Source organism: Mastomys coucha, unplaced genomic scaffold, assembly GCF_008632895.1.
Source record: "Mastomys coucha isolate ucsf_1 unplaced genomic scaffold, UCSF_Mcou_1 pScaffold6, whole genome shotgun sequence".
In the NCBI taxonomy this organism is placed as follows: domain Eukaryota; kingdom Metazoa; phylum Chordata; class Mammalia; order Rodentia; family Muridae; genus Mastomys; species Mastomys coucha.
In genome coordinates, this window is record NW_022196912.1 from 66,940,983 (window position 1) to 66,961,941 (window position 20,959).

Below are 20,959 nucleotides of genomic sequence, written 5' to 3' on the forward strand. Positions count from 1 at the left end.
CCTCTTTTCTGGTTAGAGCTGGGCATATCTTATTCTGACAAAACTTTCTCTGCTTAGTTACTTTGTCTGCCACTCAGTTAGACATCACTTTGAACATGGTAGTTTCCTTCTGCAAATTAATTTTTCCAGCTAGAGGGATTAAAGGTGAAGGGTGAGCCACCACTAGTAGAAATAGTTTTTTTTCCTGTAAATAACAAAATCTTGGAGTTCCAGTGTGATCAAACCTGTAACAGAAATCTTGTATCTTAGGATAAAGAGAATTAATAATAGTGTTTCTTTCATTGTATATTGCCTATTCAGAAAGGATTTGGGTTTACAATTTCTTTTTAAAATTATTTGAAATTAATTGAATGGGCTAGGCATGGTGGGACACACCTTAATCCCAGCACTCAGGAGGTAGAGGCAGGCAGATCTCTGTGAGATTAAGGACAGTCTGCTCTGGATAGTAAGTTCCAGGGCAGTTAGGGGATAGGTAGTGAGACCCTGTTTCAAAACAACTATTTGAAAAGATATCTTAGACATAAGAATGACACATATTGAGAGGTGAAGAGGACAAACATCTGTTCCAGCACTGGGAGTAACTGGGACCAGCGGGACCCAGGCACGCAGGAACTCTGTCAGCCCAGTGGCACTGGTTCCTTCTGGTCTGTCTGGGCCCGTGCCCTGAGCAGACCTTGGGCACAAACTCCACAGCCAGTCCCACAAAAACCCAGAGGAAGCTCCACTCCTAGGCGCTCTAATAAGCCCAGGATCACAGGATCCCAGAATCACAGGATCCCAGAGACAGCTTGACTCAGAGGAGTTCTGACACAACCAGGATCACAGGAAAGACAGACTCCAGTCAGATTTAGCAAGGGCAGGTAGCACTAGAAACAACCAGATGGTGGGGGGGTGGGGTGGCGGGGGCAAGCATAAGAAAATAAGCAACACAAACCAAGGTTACTTGGCATCATCAGAACCCAATTCTCCCACCATAGAAGGTCTTGGACACACCAGCACACCGGAAAAGCAAGATTCAGATCTAAAATCACTTTTCTTGATGATGATACAGGACTTTAAGAAAGACATAAATAACTCCCTCAAAGAAATACAGGAGAACACAGGTAAACAGCTAGAAGCCCTTCAAAAGGAAACACAAAAATCCCTTAAAGAACTACAGGAAAACGCAAACAGGTGAAGGAAATGAGCAAAACCATCCAGAATCTAAAAATGGAAATAGAAACAATAAAGAAATCAGATAGAGAGACAACCCTGGAGATAGAAAACCTACAAAAGAAATCAGGAGTCATAGATGCAAACATCACCAACAGAATACAAGAGATAGAAGAGAGAATCTTAGGGGCAGAAGACACCATAGAAAATATTGACACAACAGTCAAAGAAAATGCAAAAAGCAAAAAGCTCCTAACCCAAAACATCCAGGAAATTCAGGATGCAATGAGAAGACCAAACCTAAGGATAATAGGTATAGAAGAGAGTGAAGACTCCCACTGTAATGGGCCAGTAAATATCTTCAACAAAATTATAGAAGAAATGTTCCCTAACCTAAAGAAAGAGATGCCCAAGAACATACAAGAAACCTACAGAACTCCAAATAGACTGGACCAGAAAAGAAATTCTTCCCATCATATAATTATCAAAACACCAAATGCACTAAACAAAAAAAGAATTTTAAAAGCAGTAAGGGAAAAGGTCAAGTAACATATAAAGGCAGGCCTATCAGAATCACACCAGACTTCTCACCAGAGACTATAAAAGCTAGAAGATCCTGGGCAGATGTCATACAGACCCTAAGAGAACACAAATGTCAGCCCAGGCCACTATACCCAGCAAAACTCTCAATTACCATAGATGGAGAAAACAAGATATTCCATGACAAAACCAAATTTACACAATATCTTTCCACAAATCCAGCCCTACAAAGGATGATAGATGGAAAACATCAACATAAGGAGCAAAACTACACCCTAGAAGAAGCAAGAAAGTAATCAACAACAATCTTTCTTTTTTTTTTTTAAAGATTTATTTATTTATTATATGTACGTACACTGTAGCTGTCTTCAGACACTCCAGAAGAGGGAGTCAGATCTTGTTACAGATGGTTGTGAGCCACCATGTGGTTGCTGGGATTTGAACTCAGGACCTTTGGAAGAGCAGTCAGTGCTCTTAACCACTGAGCCATCTCTCCAGTCCCAACAACAATCTTTCAACAAACCCACATAAACCTAATTCTACCTCTTACAACAAAAACAATAGGAAGTAACAATTACTTTTTCTTAATATCTTTTTTTTTCCCAAAGGAAGTAATTTGGTTTTATTCATTGCTATATCCCAGTACCTAAAACACCTAAATATCTGATGAACAAATGGCTGTGTGTGAAGTGGCATCTGAGCTGGGAGGGCTAGCTGGAAAGGCATAGTTAAGATGAAGCAGGATCATATGACAGCAAGCCCCAGAAAGCACAAGAACAGGGCTGCTGGGAATGGCACATAATGGCCAGACGATGTGTCTCAGAGTGGAGCTCCAGGCTGTTTCAGATGTGACTTTGGCATAGACAAAGAAAACAAATGTTCCCAAGTTTGTCCAAGTGCCTTTATGCTCACCTTTATAAAGGCTGTGGATGTTCACTATAAACAATTATGTTCTGACACTTCTTAAAAATGTTTGCAAGATAAAAATATAAAAATAAAATATACAAATTCTTCATTAAAATAATACCTTAATAAGTCCGTTAAAAGCAGAGCCAGGACTGGATCCCAACATAATGGGCCTGGGGCTTTTTAAGCCATCACACGACCACACCTCAGGCTCCCTTGACAGTGAGATGGTAAGGAAGCCTCCTCCGGCTTCTACTTCAGGGTTACAAAGCAGCTCAGGGATGGCTCCATTCTATTTGCCTTTTTTGGCCTTGGCTGTTTTTTCCTTCCTTTTTTTCACATGTTTAGGGATTTTATTTTTTCTCTTCTCTCTCTGGGCTTCCTTAACCATCTTTTTCCTTTCTTTTTTATCAAGGTCAGGGTCACCATTATGGATTTTGCATCTAGCTTGATCTTCCTGCTCTTCAGAGCATGTGTCAGAGCACTCAGAGCTCCCAGCATCATCTGAACCAAAGCAAGTCTCTTCCTTAACTTCTCTCTCTAGGAGCGCAGGGACCTTCTGGACTCCTGACAAACCTTTTTTCAATCCCGTGACAATCTGGTATAGAATATTGTCTTGCTGAGTATTCAAAGCCATGTCTTCTTCCTTTAGCCTCAACATTATATCCACATCTCTCTCATAATTCTTTACTTCGTTTAAGGTCCTGGGAATATATGCTTGTTTGAACACCTCTTCATCCACATGATCTTGGCTAGTCTTTTCTTCCTTGGTCCTTTGGAATGCTATTTCCACAGCCTTTTCCAGATAAGCGTCCATGTTGTCAGCAGTGATGGAGGGATCCATGATGAACTCGAAGAGCTCCCGCACAGTCATCACTGCAATGGCATGCTTGAAAAAGAAGCCATTGACATTGGCACAGTCTTTTCTCAAGAACTCCAATGCATGTGGGTGGTCATGCTCCACAGACTGAGAAACATCAACGATGTATACATCTCCACCATGGTACAGCATGTTGAATTCACTGAGATCCACATGGACAAGTCTAGCGTCCTGATACATTTTCCTCATGTACGGAATGACCTGCAGATACAACTCCTGTGCCTTGGATTCTGACAGCTGGACATTTTTCAAAAGTGGTGCAAGCATGTCATCCTTGCCAATGAAGCCCATGAGAAGAACGTGACTTCTTAGCCTAATTGGTTCTGGACATGGTATGTTTGCTGTTTTTAGCCTGTGCAAATTCCTCATCTCCTTCTCTGCCCAGGTCTTCACCATTTTTCTAGGGTTTCCTTTACAATAGCCACGACGGAACCTGAATTCCCCAGTCACATACTTATCACGATCTTTGAACATCAAAATAAAAGTTTTGTATATTTTGATTGCTCTGCTCTCTCCACTGGGTGTGCTAGCATAGTATACATTAGCTTCTTTGCCAGTGCTAATGCAGCCATGTATCTCTGATATGTGGTCTCTATGCAACAACTTGAATAAAATCATCCTTGTTCTGGGATCCAAGACCTATTCTACGGTTGCTCTGTCGGCCTTATCTTTAATGCGATACAACTCTGCTTCTTTTTGCCTCAATTTTACGGTGACTTTATTTGTCACAGAATCAGTAACATTCAGCTTATTTAAATTGATTTTATTTTCAAATTTTCGCAAGGACTTGTCAATTGAGTAGACATTTTGGCTGAATTGTAATTAGAAGTCTGTCGATTTGCCTGATAGTTACTGCCGCCATTCCAGGTAAAACCCTTGATAAGTTTTCCAGTTGCATCATCCAAGTACCAATCAGTGTCATAATCATAGTTGTCTTCCTCATCAATCTCATCTTCACCCTTCACCTCTATTGCATCATTTTGAAGGTTTTTAAGTAGAATGCAATCTTCTGCATGGACTGACTGCACTTCTTTGTTTTCACTGTCTGAGGAATCCTTGTCGTCAAATTCCCCGGGGACCACCGAGGCCAGACTGCTGTCCATGACTGGTGGTGTGAGCCTTTGGCGCCCCTCAGGCTGCGAGCAGAAGAGACAGCTTTCCACCTAGCGAACCCTGCCGCGTCTCTGAGATTCCTGCCTCTCAAATCCTTCGGCAACCTCCAGGCCCAAACCAGTGACCAGGCGCCACGGGGTGTCAGAATACCTTTTCTTAATATCTTAATATGAAAATTAATATTACCAACATATCCTAATAGATTGAAATCCAAAAATATGAGGAATTAGAAATTTGTTGACTGTTATCCACTGGTCTCTCTAATTTGGTAATTGGAGAAATAGGCCCAATATTGTACAACCCATATACACTTTCTGCTTGTTTGTACGTGACGGTGTCTTGCTGTGTACCACATAATGGTGTTGAAATCATGCTTCTCCTATCTCAGCCTCTCTATTAGTAGTATTGTTTATTTCATATTTCTACAGTATACTATAGTTTTCAGAACAGCTTACATGTTTCAAATGTATTTAAACAGCCAAAAGAAACATAGATAATTAACTTGGGAGGTGGCTTGTAAGAGAACAACAAAGAGTGAGACTGAATGTTTTGCTTGAAGTTTGTAACTATTGTATCAAGTTTGAAGAAGAGGACTTTATAAATTACTCTTTTTCTGAGATAAATGCTTTTCTAAATTATCACAATCAATGAACCAGATTCTTATCCTCACCTAATGTCTGTGCCACCCTCCAAGCAGAACCATTGTTCATTGAAACAGTTGGTGAATGACTTTATAGATAGACCATCTTAATACCTACACCATTTCTTAAATGAATGTAACCTGTTCTCTGTGAGCTGAGAATAAAGTTACTCACTCAAGTCAAATAGCTTTGACCATAGCAGGAAGTCTGTATCCAAAAATCATGTCTACAATTCATTCCTTGGCACAGCAGAATTGTCAACTCTCAGCTTTGCTACGATGGAGGTAAAATCCTTTGGTGATGTGAGGGTCATTGAAGTACGGCCTTATTACAATGAAATCCAATGTCTAAAAATTGTTCTTATTTTGGGCTTGTACCACAGTAAGCCAAGATTTTAAACTGTGCTAAATACAAAACAAACAAACAAGCAAACAAAAAGACATTATATAGTTATGTTGATTTTAAAAAATACTAGTAGTGCTGTATTATTTTAAAATATACAGTTAATATGCTTGGAGTTATTTAAAATTTATATTGAGAAAAACATATGTATTTTCAGTATTGCTGTAGACAAGCATCTACATAAGACTGTTCAATTGATTGTTGTTTTATATCAAACAACTTTTATAATACTAATTTTATTGTTATAATATTTTATAAATTTTAAAGAATATGACAAAAAAGGTATTGTAGGTATTGAAGTGGGGTCTCTGGGAGGAGTTGGGGTACAAAATGGAAACAAGAATGTGATTTAATTCTATTTACTTAAAATATGTTTTTAAATGTTAACAAATTCAGATAAATTGAAATCATGTGCCTTTTCTCATCATAATGCAATAAAACTTAAATTAATTAAACAAACAAACAAAACACACACACACACACAAAAGAATGACACATATTAATGGTGTCATATTGCATGATGTTTAAATCTGTTTGTTCAAACAGATCTTTAAGGTTAAAACATGGACAATTTTGTCTCCTCAAACATTTCTTCATAGTTGAGACATGGAAAATCTTGTTCTTGTTTTTTAGATATGAATAGTTGTTGTCTGTGGTCACTTTACTGTGCACTGCAGACCTTCCTGCTCCTATTTAACTGCACCTTAATACCTGTGTATGAAGCTCCCTCTCTCTCTTCTACTTTGCATCCTTCCCAGCGTCTGTTAATAGCACTCCACTCTCACTTCCTAGGAGACCAACATTTTCTAGAGTCTAAGTGTGAATGAGAGATAGTTGTTTTTCTCTACCTGCCTTAGTTCACTTAATACAGTGATCTCTAATTCCACCCACGTAGATGTAAATGATAAGATAAAATTATAGATTAGTATTTAATTGTGATAAGCACCACATTTTCTTGATCCATTCAACTGTTGATGAATACCTAAGATCTTGTGTCTACTTCTTGGCTACTATGGATGGAGCATGGCCGTCCCATTGACATTGATGTTTCTTTATGTATACATTTGACTGTTACTGGGGTTGCTGGATCACATGGTATTTTTATTAGGGTTTCTATTGCCATGATGAAACATCATGACCAAATGAACTTGGAGAGGAAAGGAGTTATTTGACTTCATGTTCCATTCACAGTTCAACATCAAAGGCATTCAGAGAAGGAACTCGAACAGAAAACCTCAAAGCAGGAGCTGATGCAGAGCTGTAGAAGGGTGCTGCTTACCGGCTTTCTCCCCATGGCTTATTTGCTCTGCTTTCTTGTGGCCCCAGGACCGATAGCTCAGGAGGGTACCACTCCACAATAGGCTTAACCTTCCTAGTCAATCACTAATTAAGAAAATGCCGTATAGGCTTGCCCACACCTCCTCCTTATGGAGACATTTTCTCATTTGAGTTTTCCTCCTCTCAGATGACTAGCTTGTGTCAAGTAGACATAAAACTAGATAGCGCAATGCTGTTTATGCATGGACATTTTTGAAGAACCTTCATACTGCCATGTATAATAATATGTTAATCTACACTCAAACAATAGTGCTCAGTGAGTCCTCCTTTCCCCATTTTCTTGCCTGAAGTTGTTACCTTTTGCATTTTTGAAAATAGCAATTTTTAATGGAGTGAAGTGTATCTCATTGTGACTTTAATTTGAATTCCCCTGAATATTAGGGATGTTGAGTACTTTTTTATATATCTTTGGCAATTTGTTTTCTTTTTGACAAATGTTTATTTTGTTCTATTGCATATTTTTAAATATTTAATTTTTGTAAAAAGGCCTTGTGCAGCCCAGACTGGTTTTGAACTCAGTTCAAGATGACCACTACCTTGCTTAGTCCTGAGTAAAGGCTGTAACTGGGGGATTTCTTAAGATAAATGAACCTAGCTGGGTGGTGGTGGCTCACGCCTTTAATCCCAGCACTTGGGAGGCAGAGGCAGGTGGATTTCTGAGTTGAAGGCCAGCCTGGTCTACAGAGTGAGTTCCAGGACAGCCATGGCTACACAGAGAAACCCTGTCTCGAAAAACCAAAAAAAAAAAAAAAAAAAAAAAAAAGGTAAATGAACCTCATAACATACAGAACATAACAGGGCATGTGGTCAGCATGATCCTGCTCTGAGTCAAGTTATTTTTCTGTGTCAGTGACTGGCAGGCATATTATTACCGCAGTAATATGAAATAGCTGGTGGGCATGGAACAAAATGGCTACAGCGCTCCTAGTGGGGCAGGCCTTAACAGTAGCTGTGATTAATCTTGGTTGTCATCTTGACTAGATCTGAATTCAATCAAGAGTCCTGCTACTGAGCATTCCTGTTCAGGAGCTTTCTTTCTTTCTATTTATTTATATCATTATTTTATTTATTAACAGTCCATCCATTTCCCCCCCACACACACAGTCTCCCCTCCCACAGTTCCTGAGCCCATTCCTCCCTTCCCTTGCTTCCAAGAGGGTGCTCCCCCCGACCCCCACATCTCTGTTTCCTAGGGCCTCAAGTCTCTTGAGAATTAGGTACATCCTCTCCCACGGAGACCAGACCATAAGTCTTCTGCTATGGCTCAAACCAGTCCTTGTATGCTGCCTGGTTGGTGGCTCAGTATCTGAGAGCTCCCAGGGGTACAGATTAGTTAAGATTGCTGGTCTTACTATGGGGTCACCCTCCCCGTCATCTCCTTCAATTCTTCCCCTAATTCAACCACAGGGGTCCCTGACTTCAGTCCAATGGTTGGGTGTAAGTATCTGCATCTGTCTAGTAAGTTGCTGGTAATGCCTCTTAGAGGAGAGCCATATTAGGCTCCTGTCTGTAAGCACATCATAGCATCAGTAATAGTGTTAGGCCTTGGTGCCCCACCATGACATGGATCCCAAGTTGGACTGGTCACTGGACAGTCTTTCCTTCAGTCCCTTTTCCATTTTTGTCCCCGCAGTTCTTTTTGACAGAATTTTGTCAAAGGGTCTAGTTTAATCCTGTTGTATGTGGATACCCCATTGCCCTACTCATTTATTGAAAAGGTTGTCTTTTCTCCCATGTTTTTAATGCCTTTATCAAGAATCATTTGGCTGTAAATGTCTTTGGCTGAGCCTGGTGGAGACTACTTGGATCATGAAAAGGCAAGAATCTGAGTCCTAACAGGCAGAGCAGAAAAACATTTCTGAGATAAACTAATCATGATAAATGGGAAAAGCCATACACAGTATTTGATTTGTGTCCTATTTAAACAATGCATTTTCTTCTCTTCCTGGTCTGAAGCTTTTCTAAATGACTTACCCTGATCTTGCTCAAAATTATTTTACAAGCAGTCAGTCACACAAATTTGCTTTCTCACTTCTCATTTTTATTGAATATGAGAAGTCTACAGATTACTTAGCTCAGTACCTTCTTCTTGTATGGGAGAGATAACTTTATAGAGTTACATCATTTGTGTAGAGTTTTAGCAATATCACAGGCTTTACAGGCTCTTTATGCCACTGATAATTTCACAATGTAATAGTAGCCCAGTATCTAACCTGTGAGAAACTCCTGAGCCCTTACAACATGTCCAGCACTATGATATGAATAGAAGTCACAAATTATCACTGTAATAATAATCTCCGACTACAGTCCTATATAAGACACACTTAGAAAACAGCAAGAATAGTATGTAACAAAGTTCACAATGAGATAGAATTAAGGGTGAGTAATATTGGGTAATTATATTGTACAAATAATATTGTGCATAATTTTCAACAAACAACCAAACTAACAAACAAATAAATAAATAATCGTGGCTATATGATGAGAATGTTGACTTGTGACTGAAAATAGATTGTATAAGGTAGGTCCTAGCAAATTAGCTTAAATGTGCAAAATGAAAGCAGTTGATGAAACTTAAATTTATGCTCAATTAAGAAAATGTTAAATGCTATTATAGAAGGTGAAAAGCAGCAACTGATGAAAGAACCAGAGAAATCTTCTTGGGAATAGAAACATCAGACACAGCATATCAAAGAATGTCGAAGTCAAGGAGGGAGGAAAATTACAAACTGCCACAATCAGGACATGAGCAACATTATAATGAAAAATTGATACCTTAGAAATTAAAACACAATTCCAACGCAGTTCAAAGGAAGGCCATTAAACATGTTTATGGGCCTCTGAAATAAATTGCTGTTATCTAAAACCAATAAAACCCCAATTCACACAAGTGCTTAGACGTAGAAATGTGTACTGCAATAAGCAGAAGAGCAGGTATCCAGATCTCATTTTGTGTTGATGAATCTGTTTCTTCTAAGTGCTTCTCTGGTGGTGGTCACTCCAAGTGGTCTACAATTTCTCAGTAGCACGTATTCATCTGTACAGGTATTAAGAAACCTGTGTGTATTCAACAAGTTCCCCTAAAATAAACCAGCTAGCCACTCTGAATTTTAAAAATAGACTGTCACAAGTTGCCCTGAGGACTTGGGTTGATGGCTCAACAAATCAGTGCACCTACCAACATGAGAACTCAAATCTGAATTCCCAGAACTCACATGAAACACTGGGCATAGCTATGCATGCTTGTTACCCTGAGTACTGGGGAGATGGAGAGAGGCAGATCTCAGGGGAGTAGTGGCCAGCTAGCCTAGCCAAAATAGTAAGTTTCATGTTCAGTAAAAACTGAAGGGACTGTAGCAGAGAATGAGAATACCCAATGTTGTCTTATAGTCTCCACATGTACACACATTTACACACACACACACACACACACACACACACACACACACACACACACACAGAGCCTTGCTGACCTCATAGCATAAATAAACCTGAATGTAACTGTTTGGTTTTTCTTTTCTTTTCTTTTTTCTTTTTTTTTTATTCACATGGGATGCTTTACTCAACCGACAACAGTAACAATAAACTCTCTCCCAAATCCCTCTCAGGTTTCCCTCTAGTGACAATAACTGTTTGGTTTTTCTATGTCTGGTCCATTTATGAGTTAATGGCTAGACCTTAAGCTAGGCTTGTTCCCCAACTAGCTTGTAATTCGATTACTATTTATACTGTTCTATGCCTTCCACATGGCTACTTAACTCTTCTTAGTTTTATTCATCCAACTTTCTCTGAGTCTTGGTGGCTGCGGTGGACCAGGCTCTTTTCGGGGACCCCAATTTCCACAGGATGAGAATTCTGGTCAGGTGGGCTATAAGTCGGTGGATGACAAACAGACCCAACACAAGGGTGTGGTGAATCTGAGTGTATTTGTACAAGATGAAATTCATGCTTAAATAGCATACAGCAAGCAGGGCAGATGACAAGAGTCATGTAGGCAGGCGGTTACAGCAAGGGATGCAAGACTGAGGTCATGTAGGCAAGTGACCACCACACCAAGGTCAGTAAGGTCTGGTAGCCAGGTGTGAAGCAGGTGTGAAGAGGAGTGAGGCCCTCTCTGTTGAGGCTATTTTGGTATTCCTATGCTAATTCTCTGGTTCTGCTGGAGGCAATGACTAGGAGATTCTGACCTAACACTTCTAGCTAATGTCCTTGAGTGGAAGCCCTTCATTACTCTCTAGTATGTAAAACATTTCTAACTATTGTGAACTATCTATTGCCCTAAGGAATGTGCTTGACCTCTGTTGCTAGCTCCGGCAAGGCAGATTCCTTGAAAGAAATTCCAAGCTATGGACAGCTTGGTATTAAACTAGGATAGGTTGGAAATGTTGTGCTGGCCAGGAAACAATGCCCAATCTTAGCCATTTACGAATCATTTCTTGGGGTACCTTTATGCCTAAATATGAGGGCATGTTGACGATTGGAAAGACTAATCTGGAACACATCTGAGTTAGGAGATACCAGCGACTGTCTGAATATCCAGGAGGCACAGAACTCCTTTTGGATCCTTAATGCCTCTAATCCTAATCAGGCTTTTACCCCCGATATTTTAGATTTGACTGGAGTAGATAAGTGTGCGTGGCAGGTGGCTAATCCTCCAGCACCTGACTTTCTTCCAAGTTCCTCTCTTTCTGCCAGATGTCCCACTTTTTAATCCTACCATAGCTTGTTGACCATCAGATTATTATTGACAGATGATGCTTTCACACAATGCACAAGAGATTATCCTTACACCTCAATATATACAATTTTATTTGATTATTATATTTTAATTCAACTTGAAGAGAGAAAGTAATTTGTAAAGATTATGGTCCAGTGGAATTTCTAGTGGGTATTATCAGGAGTAGGTTCTGCCACATCATTGATTTGGGTTATTTCCAATGATCCAAACAGGCATTATCATATCCTTCCATGGATTTAAACTGTATGATGTGTATAACATATCAACTAGATATTTTATATGTAATGAATCATCAGAATAATCTTCCATTATTTAGGCTGACACATGTGTATGATGTTACTTAGATGTTACTGGAAAAATCTTTACTTGTATTACATTTATTTATATATCAATTATAAAATGTTTGATTTATTTTATAAATTTTGAGCTTATTTTTAAGTTTTTATTATTGTTATGTTTTATGTGTACAAATGTTTTACCTGCATGTATGTGCACCATGTGCATGCAGTGTCAGCAGAGGTTGGAAGAGGGAGCCAGATCCCTAGGACTGGAGTTAATAGCTGGTTATGATCTACCTCGTAGGTGCTAGAAACTGAACAAACCTGGGTTTTCTACAAGAGCAGCCAGTACTCTTAACTGCTGAGCCATCTCACCAGCCTCACACATTGATTTCAACTGCACTGAGCAATTGCAGTATTGATGGATGATGATCTGCTTGTGCAGAGTGTTGGGCAAAAGCTCCCATTTCTTATATAACCACTAATGTGAAGCCCATACTGTCACTGAGAAGAACAGAATATGAGCTACAGTAGTTTGTAATTTCTTTTTTGGTTAGTAATGCCTAAAATGGATGTGGTTTTTAAAAAGAGAATTTAGTGAAGCAGAGAGATCCTTCAGCTTACCACTTCCATGTTGCTATTTTATAGTAGATAATACTAAGATTTAATTTATGAGGCTTGATTATTATAAAATAAAAGGATTTTTAATAGTAATTCTGTTACTGCTTCTGAGTATATGACCCTCTCGATGAGGGTTTGTGCTCCATAAAGGATTTAAGTTCTTAACAAAGCATGTAATTTAAAAAATGTCATTTTGACTTCATGAAATTTTCAGGTAAATGGATGGAACTTGAAAATAGCATCCTGAGTGAGGTAACCCAGTCACAAAAGAACACACATGAATGTACTCGCTGATAAGTGGATATTAGCCAAAAAGAAGCTTGGAATACCCACGATACAACTCACAGATCATATGAAACCCAAGAAGAAAGAAGACCACACCAACATGTAGATGCTACAGTCCCACTCAGAAGGGGGAAGAAAATAGTCTCTGGAGGTAGAGGAAGAGAGGGACCTGGGAGGGGGGGAGGAAAAAAGGGGGACCAGTTCAGATACAGGAGGAGATGAGGAAGAATTATAGAGGGTCAGGAATTTGAAAGTAGGTGTGTAGCAGTGGGGTAAGGGGAACTGGGGGTAGCCACTAGAAAGTCCCAGATGCCAGGGACCCAAGAGATTCCTAGGACCCAATAAGGAGGACATTAGGCAAAATACCCAACAAAGGCTAGATAGAACCTGTAGAGACCATATCTAGTGGTTAGGTATGGCTCCTAGTTGAGGGATAGGGCTTCCCAACTGTCTCAAAAATATTAATCCAGAATTCCTCCTGTCAAAAGAAAATGCAGGGACAATGAGTAGAGCAGAGACTGAAGGAAAGGCCAACCAGAGACTGCCCTACCTAGGGATCCATGTCATTTGCAGACACCAAACCCTGACACTCTTGCTGATGCCAAGAAGTGGTTGCTGATAGGAACCTGATATAGCTGGCCTTGAGAAGCTCTGCCAGAGCTGGACCAATACAGATGCAGATGCTGCCAGCCAACCATTGGACTGAGTGCAGAGTCCCCAATGGAGAAGTTAGGGTAAGGACTAAAGGAGCTGAAGGGGTTTACAACCCCATAGGAAGAAGAACAATATCAACCAACCAGACCCCCCAAAGCTCCTATGGACTAAACTACCAACCAAAGAGCACATGGGGGGGGGAAGGGAGGGAACCTATGGTTCCAGTTGGATATGTAGCAGAGGGGTGACTTATCGGGCATCAATGGGAGGGGAACCCTTTGGTCCTGTGGAGGCTCGTGACTCAGGATAGAGGAATGCTAAGGGCTCTGAGACAGGAGTGGGTGGATGGGTGGGGAGGAGCACCCTCATAGATGCAGGGGGAGGAGGGAGGGGATAGGAAGTTCCTGGAGGGGAAACAGGGAAGGGCGATAACATTTGAAATATAAATAAATAAATAGTCATTTTTTTCTCACAAATTTTCAAAAAGAATTATTCACAGGAAATTATACCTTGGCTAAAATCTGGGTTACCAATTGTCTTAGTTATTGGTCTGTTGCTGTGAAGAGACACTATGACTAAGGCAACTCTTATAAAGGAAAGCATTTATTTAGTTGGGGGGATTGCTTACATTTTTCAGAGGCTTAGTCCACTATTATGGCAGAGAGCGTGAAGGCACACGCGTGGCACTGGAGCAGTAGCTGAGAGCTTCACATGCTGACCTGTAGGCAGGCAGGCAGGCAGGCAGAGAGAGATGGGGGTGTGGCTGGTGTGGGCTTTTGAAACCTTGATGGACCCCAGGGACACACTTCCTCCAATAAGACCACACCTCCTAATCCTTCTAATCCTTTCAAACAGTCCCACTCCCTGGTTACTAAGCTTTCAAGTACAAGAGCCTAGGGGGGCTATTCTTATTCAAACAACCACACTAAGTATTAGGTATTTGTCCCTTGGTTCAGAACTAGTCACCACAAATTTGGTGCTTTAAACCATTTATTCCCCCAGACATTGTGGGTCAGGAGACTGGGTTCAGCTTAGCTGAGACCTTTGCTTCATGATTTCTCTCTCACACAAGGCTTCTATCAGGGTCAGCCAGTCAGGGCCACAGTTTCACTTGAAATCTCATTTGTGAAGGTTCCAGCTCCAATCTCATGGGGTTGTTGGCAGAATTCAGTGCCTTAGAGGTGGTTAGCTTGAGGCCTTAACCCTTTGCCGCCCTGGGGGGCGCTATTCCTCGATGCCTGGGTTTTCCCACAGTGTAGATTGCCTTAAGCTAGCAGGGCATCTCCTAGCAGAAAATAAATTGTAGTCTTGTCTCTTAAAATGGCAGGAGACAACTGTCAGCTGTGATGTGTTTTCTGGGTTCAAGGCAAGTCCTAGGTCCTCCTTACTCTTATTGGAGGCGGTTACACAAAGGAAAGGATACCAGAGGCAGGCATTATGGAGGCTGTTTTAGAATCCGCTGGAAAACTTTTGATTGATTTGACACGTATGATATAGCTTGTCTAAAATATAGCTACCCGGCAACAAGTCACAGTCAGTGAGGTCTATAATCAGCAGGAATCAATGGCAGTGTATCAATAGTGTGAGAATTATGATGAAAGCAGCACTGAGTGAAAAATTCACAGTGAAGGCCATTGGGAGGACTCCTGCCCGCCCTGTTCTGACAGCGGGAAGACCAGAATGAATGAGCAGTTAAACTATGCCCGAGGTTCAAGACACACACCAAGAGGAACTGAGCATATCCATTCTGTTTACACATCCTTTCCCTTTTCTCTCATTGGTCTTTGTTCTATAGCTCCTGTTTCTCCTCAGCTTGATTCTTCTCAACCTGCACTAGGCAATGTAAGTTCCTACTTTCCCTACCTTCACTGACAGAGACCAAGGCAACTCGTACCTCCTGACGTGCAACTCTAAGACTCCAAATAAATTCACTTTTCCAATTGTCCATTTTGAGTTGGCCATGCAGCTCAGAGGTAAGCACAGGCTACCTACCAGGCCCTGTGTAGTCTTGTGGTTTCCCTCCAATTCTATCAGCCATGAGAAGAGAAAGCATGGCAACTGGGCCTTGGCAAAACAGCAGAGCCACCTTTTGAAAGTCATTTAAGGAAAATGCACGGCTTTAACAGAGTCCACCTGCCTGCTGGTTTTCGTTAGCAAATGTGGTTGCACTTGTTAAACTGGCAACTGAAATCCTTTAGAAACAGCATCTCAGCGAACACATTGCTAGCGATATTCCTCTGCAAAAATGACCTCCCTTAAAGAGAAGATCTTGTATATGGCTAGACATTTATTTGCAAAGAAGAATAAATATGGAATTGTATAATAAAGTTCTTGATGTTCATTAATCAGCCAAATCTTTGTAGAGTATCTAAGAGGGAATTTTTGTTTGTGTGTTCTTAGCAAGGGCGAAATTACAAGCTGTCGAAACATACAAAACAATAAAGGACCTTCTTAACATGTTTCTATGTAAAATTGCTTTGAAGCCTAGCAAAAACCAGCAAAGTGGTAAACGGGAGGGGTTGATTCTGGCTTTAGTAACATTTAGACTGTTGAGTTGTGGTTAGTGGGTATTTTAATATTATACTAGTGAGTTAATACTGTAATAGGCGTGGGAGTAGGTTCATTAACTTGCATCATGGTGAACAAAAATATTCTATTTTCAAAATGTAATTTAATTAAGTTGTAGGAATTACTATGGGAAATGCACCCAAATTATGCTTGTAAATTCAAGTACTTCAAGCAGCAATGGAGCTAAGTAAAAGAAAAGATAAACTTCGTACTTTTTTTTTGCATGTGCGTGTGTGTGTGTGTGAGTGTGTGTGTGTGTGCTTGCGCGTGGGTGTGGGTGGGGTCACTGAACTTAGTCTCTGTTACAGGGCAGTTCATTACCCCTTAACTACATTCCTAGCTCTAAATGTTATACTTCACCAGACTATCCAAGAATACTGTATTCCTTAAGATTGTTACTTCTTTTCTATTACTCAAAATTAGAACATATAATGTATTTTGAGAGATCTTGCTGTGTAAATATTCTTCACTGATATACATGTATTAAATAAAATGTGGATCTACTGTATTTATACACCTAAGTTACAATACCTTTGTGAATGGTTAGCAAATCCCAAATAGAAAGGGTTAAGAAATGCACCAAATAGGTTGGGAGCCAGAACAGCAATCAGATGGAGATGTCATCCAAGCCTGCAGTGTGAACAGACAAGTAGAACCGCACATCTGCTGATGCGAAGATCTGCCATCTCGATGGGTTCTGCTTTGTCATTGTCCTTTGTGTGTCCTCTAGAATGAGACTAAGAATTCTCATCTGAATACACAATGAAGTAGGCTTTCAGACAAAGTCTGTAGGAATTCTAATTCTAATCTCTAAGAATGGACGAATAGGAAGAGCTTGCCAAGAAAACTAAACAAGCAGGCATGTTCAGTGTAAAGAATATCAAAGAAGAAAAGCATTGGACACACTGCGTGCGGTCCTGTGCACAGCAAAATTTGCCTTGTGTGACAAATGATTCTTCCAGATTCTGATTGTGTGGTTTCTGTTTTAGGAAATGCTCAACTTTGAAGCTTTAAACACAACACATAAGACGATATTCAGCTCTAAAGCAAGACTAAGACCTTTGTCCAAGGATTAGTTCAGTCTTAGAAATCATAGATTCAGATGCCAAATCAACTATGATTTATCTGGCTTTGCATATTTGCATTAAAAAAGTCTTGTCACATTATGGAGGCAGATTTAGTCATTTGAATGCATATTTTCAGAAATCTAGCTAGCCTAATTACATATCTTTAAATTTTTTAATGAGCAGAATTGGGGCGTCGTTTGCTAAGGCATGTGAACTGAGGGAAGGTCAGCAAAGTTTTTGATGTGGGAAAATCCACAAACTTCTGGGCCAGATTTTCCAGGAAGGGCTAGGCTCACAGGAAAGCTATTGATTTAAATAGAATTATCCTAAATTTTAGTGTGTAAATTTATATTAGCTAAGCCAGTTTTCTGCTTAGAGTCATGAACAAAGATGTTTGGAAACAAACCACACTTAGGCAAAGGGGAGTCAGTTAAAAAGGATGCCACTTAGACAAATCCCTTGGATGTGAAAAACTGTTTTTGATGAGCATATGGATGGGATTAGAAGTCCTGTTATAGGGAGACACTATAAATTGATGGAATTGGAAATATTTTCTGAGCTTTATTGCATATATTTGACAGGGATAGGAAATTGCCTTTGACATTCTATTCTTTTGTTGTTGACTTAGACATGGTCCCAGATAGCCCAGGCTAGCTTTAAATTCACTATGTAGCTAAGGATGATCTTGCTCTCCTAGTCCTCTTCTTTGCTGCTCTTGATTATGTGATGGTTTGTTCTTTCCTAGGGAGCTAAGCAGTGACAAGCTAGGGGAGTGACAAGCAGGGTCACAGCTGCCACTGAGGCACACCCAAACTTGCAGACAGGGATGGAATAAACTCCACATCTATTTAAGTACCTGAACTTTTAGTGAGTCCTTGGTCCCAAAACAAGGATTCCTTATAAGGGACAAGGAGGGGTGCCAGACTAGAAGGCTCAACTATATCCTTTCTGAAAAACAACACAAGACGTGATCATGGGTACCAACTAGAGGCCATTCTGAAGACTACGCTCTTGTGATTAGAGTTTATTTATGTATTTACATTTCTGTCAAAATCATGGAAACATAAATCTTGTCTGTACGGGTTCTACCTGAGTTGTAGTTAAGTTTAGGGAGTCTGTACTATCCAGATGTGAACATGATGTGGTGAATTCATCCCAGAAGTCTTCAATTCATACCATGAAAATGTCACCTATCTAATTATTCCAGTGGCTGCCAAGGAGACTTCGAGGTTTCTTCAGGATCAACTTGCCTGCCGCCACATGACAGAGCAGCACAACAGTACACAGATTTATTTGCCTGACAGGGCACTTGCACTTCTGCTGGATTCGTGTTTAGAATCTGTACAGGAGACTGTGCAGTGAGTAAATGGCTTTCTAGGCTGTATAGTTGAATGAGGCTATTTCCTCTGATGTAGACATGACCATCAATGTCTTGAAGGAGAGCAGCAGCTATCTCTTGCCTAAGAGTGAGGACCCTGTCTAGTTTGTCCAGATTACCACTTGGAAGGAAGAGGAAGGATTGTGGGACTTACAAGGTTTATTATGAGCCTTGGGAGATCCTCAGGAAGCTTCTGCCTCCCTGCTTTCTGAGAGTTCAATGGCTATCTCACAATCAGCAAACAATTGACTGGAGTGGGACTTCTGGGTGGTACAGCTGTCAGCAAGTCACTCAGGGGACTTTCTAGTGTGACTGCCTGTGAGTCATCCATGTTCCTGTAAGGACTCTCACGTTCCTTGGCTCACCAAGCTACACTTAGGTGGAACCATTTGGTCTGTGGGTGCCGTCTGTATACAGAGTGAATAGACAGATGTTCCTTTATTTCTCCCAGGGGAGTCAGCAAGGGGAGGATGGTGACTATGGAAACACCCACTTTCCTCCTAGCTCCTTTCCCTCCACACAGGAATTTTGTAGGACAGATACTCATTGGGCTCACTCATTGTTTAACTCTGGTCGCCTTCTCCATTGCTCTGCCCTGATCTATAAATTAGACACATCAAAACATGTGATTTCTCAGCTTCTTTTTCATCAAAGACTGGTCTTGTGATCTAGTTCAGTTTGGGGATGCAAATGCGTTTGTGTGCACATGTGTGACTTCTTTTCCTAAATAAAAGGTAGAGAGTCTCACTGAGAAAAACTTTTTACCTCTGCCGTGCAAATCTCTTCCTTTATGGAAGTCTTGATTCCTTATGAAGTCTTGATTCCTGCAGATACCACAGCCACTGAGAGGCTATGAGGGAGATGCAAGTGAAGTTCCACGGGCCAGCCAGTCTGGGCCTCCTTCAACTCGAGGGAGAAATGGAGTCCTAGTCAGGTCAACAAAGCATAGACAAAGAAATGATGGCAGAGACAACACATGGAAGTGCAGGATCTGAATGCATTTCTTAAAAATGGCATCAGACTTTTACAGTCATTACAAAAGAGAAATGAGAAATCTGGCAGCTCAGCAGTTGAGGTACATCTGAGCCACCTGAAACACACTGGGTCTAAAGCAGCCACGTCTTTGGGACAGGCGCTGCACCTCTGGGGCCCAAGCGCTTTGGCCCTGGGTGGGGGGATGCTGCGGACTGCATGAGACTAGAAGCTTGAATCTGAATGAATGAATCTAAGCCTGGTCCATCTAAGTTCCTGCACAAAGTGAAAACCAGGCTTAAATAGTATACAGAAAACAAGGCAGATGACAAAAGTCAAGTAGGCAGGTGACAGACACATCAAGGTAAGTAAGTTCATGTAAGCAAGTGATAGTTACATCAAGGTCGGTAAGATCAGGCATCCAGGTGTGAAGTGGGGAGGGCACCGGAAGAGCAGTGTGCCCTCCCCGCTGGGGCTATTTTGGTATTTTCATGCTAATTCTCTGGGTCTACTGGAGGCAAGTACCAGGAAGTTCCAATCTAGCAGTTCCTGAAAATGCCCTTAAGTGAGGGAAGCCCTTTGATTACTCTCTGGTATGTAAAACAGTTCTGTCTTCTGTGGGATTGCCCTGAGAATTTAACTATGTTAACAGTAAGTAATGGTGCCTGACCTCTGTTGCTAACTCTGAGGACTTCCTATCTGATAAAGCAGCTTCCTTGTGAGAAATTCCAAGCTAAGGACAGCATGGAAATAAATTAGGATATATTGGAATTTTGTGCTGGCCAGGGAACAATGCCCTTTTTCAATCATTTACGAATCATTTCTTGGGGTACCTTTATGCCTGAATAAGAAGGCGTGTTGACGATTGGAAAGACTAATCTGAAACACGTCTGAGTTAGGAGATGCCAACGACTGACTGAATTCCCAGGAGGCACAAACTCCCTTTGAAGTCCTAACTCCTCTTATCCTTGATCAGGCTTTTAACCCTGATATTGCAGACGTTACTGGAGTAGACAAGTACTAGGAATGGCAGTGAAGAAACCAAAGTGATGCCTCTAAACAAATTAGTTCAGTATGCAAAGACATTGTGATCCATTTCCCCTGATATGTTAGAATACCTCTTAACTTTTCAGATAGACTTAGTATGCTCCCATTTGTACTGTAGAGTGTCCTGCTTCTTGAAACCAAGTGTAATCAAAAGTCTCAGTTTTGTGTGATCATTTAGATTTTTCCAAATCCGTTGTTTTTGCTGGCACTGTTCCCATTCAAAGGCAAGGAAATTATTTTTTTCTGTTAACTTTTTCTGAGTCAGATATGATGTCACATAAGTTCTCTAGATTGAGGAAGGCTTGTATGAAGTAGAAAGATTACAGAGAGAAAAATCTGATATTAAAAGGTTTCTTACCATAGTTACAACAGACAATAT

The 20,959-nt window shown here is 40.6% G+C and overlaps 1 pseudogene; it reads right to left on the bottom strand.

Annotated features, from left to right (window-relative positions):
* Positions 1–2,888: 2,888 nt before the first annotated feature.
* LOC116079999 lies at positions 2,889–4,581 on the bottom strand (annotated as a pseudogene).
* Positions 4,582–20,959: the final 16,378 nt, after the last annotated feature.